This window comes from Staurois parvus, unplaced genomic scaffold, assembly GCF_062004578.1.
Source record: "Staurois parvus isolate SC_StPar_1 unplaced genomic scaffold, SC_StPar_1.0 ptg000453l, whole genome shotgun sequence".
Taxonomy (NCBI): Eukaryota; Metazoa; Chordata; class Amphibia; order Anura; family Ranidae; genus Staurois; species Staurois parvus.
The window spans coordinates 2765340-2776078 of NW_028318249.1; positions in this window are offsets into that span (position 1 = coordinate 2765340).

Here is a 10739-nt window from a genome sequence, read left to right on the forward strand (position 1 = left end):
AAGATGCACTGTTTTCGCCCAATTATGTCAAGACAATTTCTACTTCCAATGGCCACAGTCTGGCCCCTGTAAAGCCTGAAGGATGGTAAATTTGCCAGTTGTTTAGAAAGTTTGGAGACCCTTGAACTATACAAATGCACAGAACTCTTCTAAGAGGGAATTACTAAGCTTCTGTGGATGTCTTTTCAAAAATAAAACTGCAATGTGGTCATTGTTTCTATATGTTATTAGTTTGCTTTAAACTTCCAAAAGGTTCTAAAGTACATTATGCAACAATCCTTGAAGGAAAAGTCCATCCAAGACTGGTATTTCAGTTTTTGGTTAGCACCATTGGATTGAATCACTGATAATCCTGTTATTTCCTTCATTGTTTCCATTGGTGGTGGAGTGGGGTGGGGGTTATTTCACCTTTTCACAAAACTAGGTGAACCCTTAACCCCCCCCCCCCCCGTTCCTAATGCGCTAATCTTCTTTAATGATTATCTTTAGTCACCCATGCCAGCCAGGTTAGTGGTCTGGGCATCTGAAAAATTGCAGTACACAGCCCAGAGCTGTGTATCATCATAATGCTTGGACTAGTGAGTGGACATTAGTCAGCACTGGCACGTGACCATGCTGATCAGTGAGAATCTCTCTGAGCTCGCTTTGTTCCAGGACAGCGTTCTGGAAGAAAGAAATGTCCAGTAGAGCACGACCTTCAAATGACTGGGCTGCTACATCAGCTAGCATGGGCAGTGAAAGATAATCTTCAAAGGAGGTATGTGCAGCGAGGAGGGTGTTTTGAGTCTCATATTTTGTGAAAAGGCAAGCTAACCCTTCTATCAAAAATCAATCTATCTACACTAAATGGCCAAAATGTTGGACACCTGACCATCACACCTATCTATATGAGCCAAAGTACTGTATGTGGGTATTCCTCCAACTAACTGAATTCAGGTGTATCCAGTGAGGGGTACTATTAATATTATGTTATACAAAGACAATTTAGACAATTGTGAACTGCAAACTGTGTGGTAACAGTTTGGTGAAGGCTCTTTTTGGTTCCAGCATGACTGTGCCCCTGTGTATAAAGCCAAGTCCATAAAAATTTGGCAAGTTGAGCTTTGATCTCAACCCTATTGACCGCCTTTTGGGATGAATTAGAATGCCAATTGTAAGCCAGGTCTTCTCTTCCGACATCAGTACCTGACCTCAAAAATGTACACAAATAAACATGGACACTTACCAAAATATTGTGGAAAGCCATATCATTGGCCATGGTTTTGAAATACAATGTCTATCTCATGTAGGTATGATCTCAGGTGTCCACAGACATATGTCTATATAGTCTAATTCAGCCCTTCTCAACCAAGGATCTGTGGAACCCTAGGGTTTCTCCAGGGGTTGCTGTGGCTAATTGACCTCCAAATTGATGGTGAATGAATGGCTCTAGGGTCAATGCCACTTGCCAGAGCCAGCTAAGGACACCAAGCATCTTTTTGGTGATCTGTAAGGGTGGCCACCACTGTAAGGGGGAAACCTTTCACTGGCCACCAATGTATGGGGCATTTTTCCCACTCAGTCCCAAACAATTGATTTAGGAGGGGTTCCCTGGGACCTAAAAAAGGTTTTAATGGTTCCTTTTGGGCATTGGTCTCCAAAATTTTAGTACCACGGCCACTTTGTATTTTTCACAAACATTTGAGGGTTGAACAAAAGTTGGTTTTATGAATGAATTAATAAAATTTAAATAAATATATTGAATAAACATGCTATGAAAAACAACTTTTTATTAGAAGCTACCAATCGCATCAGAAGTCCAGTTTACTTCAGAAGTGTATATACAGTATATACTGTATGTATATATATATATATATATATATATATATTTATATATATAATATATCAGTGTCCTGCCTTACATCAGTGTTCATATTAGAGTTCCCCCACTTACTTCAGGGTCCCTATCAGAAGTGGAGATCAAATCTCGTAAATCATCAGTCCATTCACTGAGGATACTCCGGTGACCCCTAGCTGCAGGCCAGATGAAATCTTGTAGTTGGCCGGATAGGCCATAGTTTGGAGAGCCCTGCTTTATGGTAAGAGGGCTGAGAATGGTTGAATCTATCTATCTATTTATCTATCTATCTATCTATCTCTGAATAAATCTAGTAAATTGAAGAGAACCTGTAAAAATTACAGAAGCTACTATGTAGCTCTGCTACTTAAATTCTCTTCAATAGGGCCTAATGAATTATGTAAGTTGGATATTGGTCACTTCCTAATTCAATAATTAAACCATATAAAGGGGTATTTGCTCTCCAGCTTACAGGTTCTGTTTATGCAACAATCTGAAAATCATTGTACATACTGTATAAACGAATGTAAGGATAGCCCCCAATATGGGTTAAGGTTTGTTAAAGGTAACTGTTCTTTTTTTTTCTTTAAAAGTTTCTGTAATGTCATCAATGTTTCATCAATCAATGATTATACGTTGGTTTTGTTAAATGGAACGATTAAATCAACAGCAAGTAAACACAGACAGCTTGTGCTGCCTATTAAATCCCAACTTAAAGTGAAACTTGGGTAAAAAAATAGGCCTTTTATTGTGAAAGAGACATACTATGGGGGTCTATATGGGATAACCTCTAGAATAAATTAAATTCCATGCACATACCAATCAAAATGCCTGACCCCAGAGGACCAAGCAAAGTTGTCAGGATGGTTTTGCATCAACGGGATCAGGGACAGCCCCAGTGAACTTCTGTCCAATTTCTATCTGTTGGTCAAAGCAAGACCATTATCATGTAAAGAAGAAGCAAAGGTACTAGGTACAAAGAATACCTAGAAGAGCATTTTTTAAACTGAAATTATTCGGATTGAGGTGTTGCTTCTATAATGCGATGAGCTGATGGTTCAGTCCAACCTTAGGTTCGGACTGGACTTTGATTGCTCGAGTGTTCAGACAAATGCCGATCCATTACCCATCTGGCCCCCTGTTCAGAGAGAGCAGTGCATCATATATAGAAGTGGTATTTCTACCTCTTCTATTTATCACAGCTTCCCTCTGTCACTGATTGGTAAGGAAGCAGCAGATGCAGGGGCGGACTGACTATTTGGAAACTCAGACACTGCCCGAGGGCTCGGGGTCAGTAGGGGGCCCCATGAGATGCCCCTGGTACCTTTTTCATAGGATTTTTTGAGTTTGGGCAAGAACACAAGGGCCCCATGATCCCCTATTGCCCGGGGGCCCCATGAGTTGTCATTCCACCCCTGAGCAGATGCATGCATCTGCCGTGTCCTGCAGACATCACATCACATTGGCCTTGATTCCCTGACCATGTAGGCAAATGGACAGGGATGGCAATGACATCACTGCCCAAATATAACTACTGGCCATATTTGGGCAATGATTTTTCCACAAATAATTACACAATACAGCATTCAATGTTTTGGGTTCATACAGAACCCCTTCATCAAGAGATATGTGACCACAGCACTCTGCACTCACATGTATTTATACAGAGAGATGCTACACTGAGAACCACCAGAAAAGAGAAGGAAGACCTTTTGGATTGGCATTGTGCCCCATGGTAGTGCGCAGCTTCCAGTACCTAGTTTTGACAGTAGCCCACCTATTTGCACTAAAAATGGTCATACGTTAATAAAAGGATCACTTCTGACTCCCCTTCACTTCAATGGGATGTCAAACAGTTTTGGCAAACCCTTGAGGAATCAACCCGGGCCTGTTTTCTGATCCATATTCTCAACATAGCAAAATGAAGTTTACAACAAATTGGCTATATTGCGTAATACTTACACAATACAGCATTCAAAATTTTCGGTCCATTCAGAACCCCTTCATCAAGAGATGTGTGACCACAGCACTCTGCACTCACATATATTGCTACAGAGAAATGCTACACCGAGAACCACCAGAAAAGAGAAGGAAGACCTTTCTGGATTGACATTGTGCCCTATGGCAGTGCCCAGCTTCCAATACCTAGTTTTGACAGTAGCCGACCTATTAGCATTAAAATTGGTCATACAAGATGCTACACAGAGAACCACCAGAAAAGAGAAGGAATACCTTTCTGGATTGACATTGTGCCCCATGGCAGTGCCCAGCTTCCAATACCTAGTTTTGACAGTAGCCCACCTATTAGCACTAAAATTGGTCATACGAGATGCTACACCGAGAACCACCAGAAAAGAGATGGAATACCTTTCTGGATTGACTTTGTACCCTATGGCAGTTCCCAGCTTCCAATACCTAGTTTTGACAGTAGCCCACCTATTAGCACTAAAATTGGTCATACGAGATGCTACACTGAGAACCACCAGAAAAGAGAAGGAATACCTTTCTGGATTGAAATTGTGCCCCATGGCAGTGCCCTGCTTCTAATACCTAGTTTTGACAGTAGCCCACCTATTAGCACTAAAATTGGTCATATGAAATGCTACACCGAGAACCACCAGAAAAGAGAAGGAAGACCTTTCTGGATTGACATTGTGCCCCATGGCAGTACCCAGCTTCCGATACTTCGTTTTCACAGTAGCCCACCTATTAGTACCAAAATTGGTCATACGAAATGCTACACCGAGAACCACCAGAAAAGAGAAGGAAGACCTTTCTGGATTGATATTGTGCCCCATGGCAGTACCCAGCTTCCGATACTTAGTTTTCACAGTAGCCCACCTATTAGCACCAAAATTGGTCATACGAAATGCTACACCGAGGACCACCAGAAAAGAGAAGGAATACCTTTCTGGATTGACATTGTGCCCCATGGCAGTACCCAGCTTCCGATACTTAGTTTACACAGTAGCCCACCTATTAGCACCAAAATTGGTCATACGAAATGCTACACCGAGAACCACCAGAAAAGAGAAGGAAGATCTTGCGTATCAAGTGACCAGCCTGAAGATACAGTATCTTAAAAAAAAAAAGGTAAGTATAAAAAATGCAAAAAATACATCTGGGGAGCACTGGGGGAAATTTTCTTAGTAATAGGTTCCCTTCAACTACTGTAAATGGTACCGACATAACCACCAACAATCACTAGTGCATGTTTGGATGGTTTTGGCCCAATGTAAGGCAAAGCATCAGGTGCCCTTGAACCTGCCAAATTTATAATACTCAAAGAAAAGGCATAACCTACAACCTGATAGGACACCATAGGCCCACCACTCTTCTGAGAGATTCCAATCTTGTAATGCTGCTCGAGGTTGGTCTGATGATACAGTCCAGCATACAATACTCCACACAGGCACCAGCTCAGTTAGTCAAACTGAAACATATGTATTTACAGAGGTCCAGCCAGCCGCACTCCAAAAAAGTAAATTTTTATTAGGTCATGAAAGCAACATAACACAGCAGCAAGATACTGTGGGGCATGAGGAAAGTCTATGCATTTTGTGCCGCATCAGCGATTAATCTTGACTCCCAAGAAGTCATGATTAAACCGTGTTGTAGCTTGAAACGCGTAGACTTTCTTCATACAAAGAAGCAAATGGGGCCTTAAAGCTGAAGTCTTGATTGGCATATAACATATATTAGAAATGATAACGATGTGCATTAAATTGAATAATGAATAATTATGGTAAAAGCAAACTGTTAAATTGTGTCTAAATATTTGCTCCCTGTTTTTAAGTAAGCACACTGGCTTTGGTAAGACAGCTCCCAACCAGGGGCAGACTGACAACTCGTGGGGCCCCTGGGCAATAGGGGATCATGGGGCCCTTGTGTCCTTGCCCACACTCAAAAAAAGCCTATAAAAGGTACCAGGGGCATTTCATGGGGCCCCCTACTGACCCCGGGCCCTCGGGCAGTGCCTGAGTTCTCGAAATGGTCAGTCCGCCCCTGCTCCCAACCAAACAGGCTTCCCACCCAGGAAGTGACTTGAAGTCTAGATATGTAGAAAAGGGCATCAAACCAAAAGGTGAAAGAGCCTGAGCTGCTTTTATTGTTTGAAATTAAATCATATAAAACAGCCATCACGCTTGGGGGCAATGCCCCACCTTCATCTGGGCTTAGAAGATGGAATATGAACTCTGCCGCTGGCCACATTGTTTCTTTTCCAGCCCAAAAGGAAAACAAAGATAGATCCATTTGGTTGTTGGTCCATTTGAGTCTATTTCATCTTCTAAGCCCTGATGAAGGGAAAAGTGCTGTTGCTGACGGAACACGTTGGATATTTTTATATACTTGAGTTTTGAATGATCTTGGACTCCTTCACCTTTTGTTTTGGCACCCTTTTATATATATATATATATATATATATATATATATATACGAGGAGTCTTCCAAAAGTTTCCACACTTTTATACACACATATATAAGTTAAAAAAATTGCATAAACTTTTTGAAGAACCCTTGTATCTATGTTTTGAAAAGGTCTGAGACAGATGTAGCAGTGGGAATCTATACAGACGCACAATAAAGAAGTGGTTGAGGTCATGTTTTACTCTTTTTTTTCTTATGCTGTTGCAGTGCTATGTAGAGAAGCACAGGGAGGAATTTATGTAATCTGTAATCGTGTTGTAACTCTTTTTCACTGCTCCTTTTTAGCATTGACTGGCTGTGTGGCAGAATTAATCGATGTTCTCACTTTTGTGGACCTTGTCTGCCCAATTCTATCCTGGTAAAAGTGTGACTGTTGGCAGTTTTTGCTAAAGAAGTATCACTTCAACTTTGTTGAATCCCCCAGGAACCAAGTGCATATGCGCTTGTCCTGTTCTGACCTGTGCTGTGGTTGCTGAGCTAATATGGCTGACCGTGGCCCACCCCTCCTCAACACGCTCTTCAACCACACTGCACATCAGTAGCCATTTCTAATAGGGACTGAGTGACAGTGCTTGTCTCAGGCAGCAGACATGCTCTAGAGCAGTGGTTCTCAACCTTCCTAATGCCGTGACCCTTTAATACAGTTCCTCATGTTGTGGTGACCTCCAACCATAAAATTATTTACCCAGTAATTATAATTCATGAGTGTCGTTTTACCTACAATACTGCTGCTTTCAACACAGTAGCTGCTTTTAACAGAGTAGCTGCTTTTAACACAGCAGCTGCTTTCTACACAGTAGCTGCTCTTTACACATTGGAAATATGTGTTTTCTGATGGTCTTAAGGGACCCCTGTGAAAGGGTCGTTCGACCCCCAAAGGGGTCGCGACCCACAGGTTGAGAACCACTGCTCTAGAGGTAATTGTGGTCCTGTAGGGGGCCATCCTTGATTGAGCCACCAGCCAGTACACAGAGAGGGGGCAGTGGTTATTGTGCTGCCTGTAGCTATTCCATAGGAACATCCGTAAATTGGGCTTCAGCCTAGGGTGGAGCTACAAAACGCATAGACAGACATAGAGCGACCAGAGATCAGAACAGTGCCAGGTGCTCCATGCATTTGGTTCCCTGGTGGATTCAACAGTGATTTTGAAGAAGCTGTAATGTACATTTATAGGGCTCGGCTGCAGAGGCTCAGTGAAAATGGTGGCTTTGTAACAGTGATAAAAGCACTTGGAAGAGAGCCAGTTTCATCGGTGAGAGAGCATGCAGCTTCCACAAGGTACAGTACCATTATCTGAAAAGCTTGCCCAGCGTTTCGTAAAGTTTTCTCTGTCTATGTAAGCTGTTGTGTATTTATGACAAAATCACTTTAAGCACTTTACTACTGTATAATACGGAGTGGTGTATGTATTTACCAGTATCATATGTAAAATACATATCAATTGCTGTAACTGAAAACAATAAAAACATGTAAAATATCTTCTCTACAGTGCTTTTCTTGTGGGCTGGAGCATTTAACCTCCCTAGAGGTATGATTATTTCAGATTTTTGGTGCTGAAAGCGGTACCATTTTTTTGCATGGAAATATGTAGTTTTTTTATTGTAGGCTGTAATATTTAGGAATAACTCCCTGAAATCTGTCCGAACAAGAGTCTAGTAAACATCCCGGGTAGGATAAAATTTGAAACACAAAATCATAAATTATAATTTAATAAATAATCATAAAAAATAATAATATAATAATAAATTTAATTCAATAATATAATCAAACCAAAAACACTGAAATTTGAAATAGAGCGCCACGTTCGCACATCACTGAGCAAAGTCGCAGAATCGTTTTCAGTGTCTGATGACGAATTCCTCCACTAATCATTATCACTCAATTCTGCAAGTGGTTCTGATTTACTATCGCTGTTCTCTAGCCGGTCTAAACCTGCTTTTGACCTAAAGGGACGCTTTTTGGACGCCATGGACGTTTCTCAGTTTCCAGGCAGAAAGAACAGACAAAATGCAGGCAGGGCGCAGGACAAAGCACTCGGGACAAAATGTATGTGAAATGGGTTTAAACAACAATGTTTTACTATGTAAAATCTTTTTGAAAAAAAATGACATTTTTTAAAAATTTTCAAATTTCCCGCCGCCGGCGGCGCCCGTACATCCTGACGTCACAGGGACTGGAACACAGGAGCCGGATGCCGGCATCGGCCGGAGGAGATGGTTGGGGACGCTGCAGGGGACACATTGCGGGAGCGAAGGACAAGGTAAGTGCTGCAGGGACTCCCTATGCAGCGCCGCATGGTAAGCCCGAGTGTAGCTCGGGGTTACCGCTTTTGGTACTGACATTTTACCCCGAGCTACACTCGGGAATACCTCCAGGGAGGTTAATGGACAAGATGTTCACAGGGTTGACCAGATTAGCCACCTGCTGCTGCAGCCCTCATCTGGTTATCTCTCCAGAAGGACAGGGCATCCTTTGATCAGGCATCATTCAGGGTCACCATCAATTTCCTAGACTGAGGTTTCAGCTCAGAGGTGACACTTAAATCCTGGTGTCTGTGCAGTTCTTGGTTGTGTTTACAAATGTCTGACACAGATCAGCCCCTGCTGCAGCATCCCATCCCACAACATTGTAGTCTGATCACTTGGAGGAAAGGAGAATGAGGAAATGCTGACTCCTGCCTGAAGCAGCCTGATGATATCTCAGCCTAGGTGAATTCTTTGACTGGAGCTCAAGGACAGCTGTTTAAAGCCCAATTTCATAAAAAAAATGGAAAAAAATGCAATACCCACAGCAGTAAAAATAAAAAGATCACTCTTGTCATCTCTTACAGGCTCACGGCTCAGTGATGTAGCATCGGTCTTCTTCCAAGTTGACTGATTCCCAGCTTCACCCCCTGCTGCTTCCCTCATCTGGTTATCTCTCCAGAAGGACAGGGCATCCTTTGATCAGGCATCATTCAGGGTCACCATCTATTTCCTAGACTGAGATTTCAGCTCAGAGGTGACACTTAAATCCTGGTGTCTGTACAGTTCTTGCTTGTGTTCAGGGGTGGACTGACAACTCATGGGGCCCCTCAGCAATAGAGGATCATGGGACCCCTGTGTCCTTGCCCAAACTCAAAAAAGCCTATGAAAAAGGTACCAGGGGTATCTCATGGGGCCCCCTACTGACCCTGGGCCCTCAGGCAGTGCCTGAGTTTCCAAATGGTCAGTCCGCCCCTGGTTGTGTTTACAAATGTCTGACACAGATCAGCCCTTGCTGCAGCATCCCATCCCACAACATTGTAGTCTGATCACTTGGGGGAGAGGAGACTGAGGAAATGTTTCCTCCTACCTGAAGCAGCCTGATGATATCTCAGCCTAGGTGAATTCATTGACTGGAGCTCAAGGACAGCTGTTTAAAGCCCAACTTCTTAAAAAAAAGCAATACCTGCAGCAGTAATAATAAAAAGATCACTCTTCTCATCTCCTACAGGCTCATGGCTCTGTGATGTAGCACCGGTCTTCTGCCAAGTTAACTGACTCCCAGCCTTCTATAAGCCAAGGATATCTATGACCCCCTCCTCCTCATATTGAGGGCAGGTGGTTGGTGTAGTTCAAGTTGCATGCTCTTCTCCCCCAACCTCTTTCCTGGCCCACAGGAATGGGGACCCCATTTTTGTGCTGTTTGTGTGGGGCTCCTCTTAGTTTAGTGGGGGGACATAGTTTTGTTTTTTTAGCCTGGACTCCCCATTTACATTCATACCAAACCTCCCTCCCCCCTGGGGTGCTTTATGAAGCTGCACCAGGCTCATTTCTTTGCATATCTCTCTATTAAAAGGGCACGGGGGTGCTCCAAAATGGATTGGGGCAGGAAATGGGTGCAAGGAATGTAGAACTGGGCTTAAATGGTAAAAAGTAGAGTTGTGGGTTTTTTAATTAAATGGATTCATGATAATGTCAGGATTTTTTTCTTCCAGACCTGCAACATTTAAGATAGGTCAACATTAAAATAATTTTAAAGGCATTGTAATAATTGCATCAACAATGAACTTTCAAGTCTGCAGAGCATTGCAACCGTGATCAGTACATAGTGGGTGCCAGGGGCGGACTGACAACTCATGGGGTCCCCGGGCAATAGGGGATCATGGGGCCCCTGTGTCCTTGCCCAAACTCAAAAAAGCCTATGAAAAAGGTACCAGGGGTATCTCATGGGGCCCCCTACTGACCCCGGGCCCTCGGGCAGTGCCCCAGTTTCCAAATGGTCAGTTCGCCCCTGGTGGGTGCAATGCACAGACTCCTGTATTGTTCATTCCCAGCTTCAAGTCTGTACAGAGGCGCTGGTGGAAGCAAACAACAGACTACAATGGTGGTGACACCCCTGCTGCCGTTGTGATGTGTCACACTGACAAATGGGACATATAGTATTCCCATTCACATATCGTTGTAAATGGATAACCTGGTCATGTGGGCGGAGCAAGAAGCACTCTGAGATT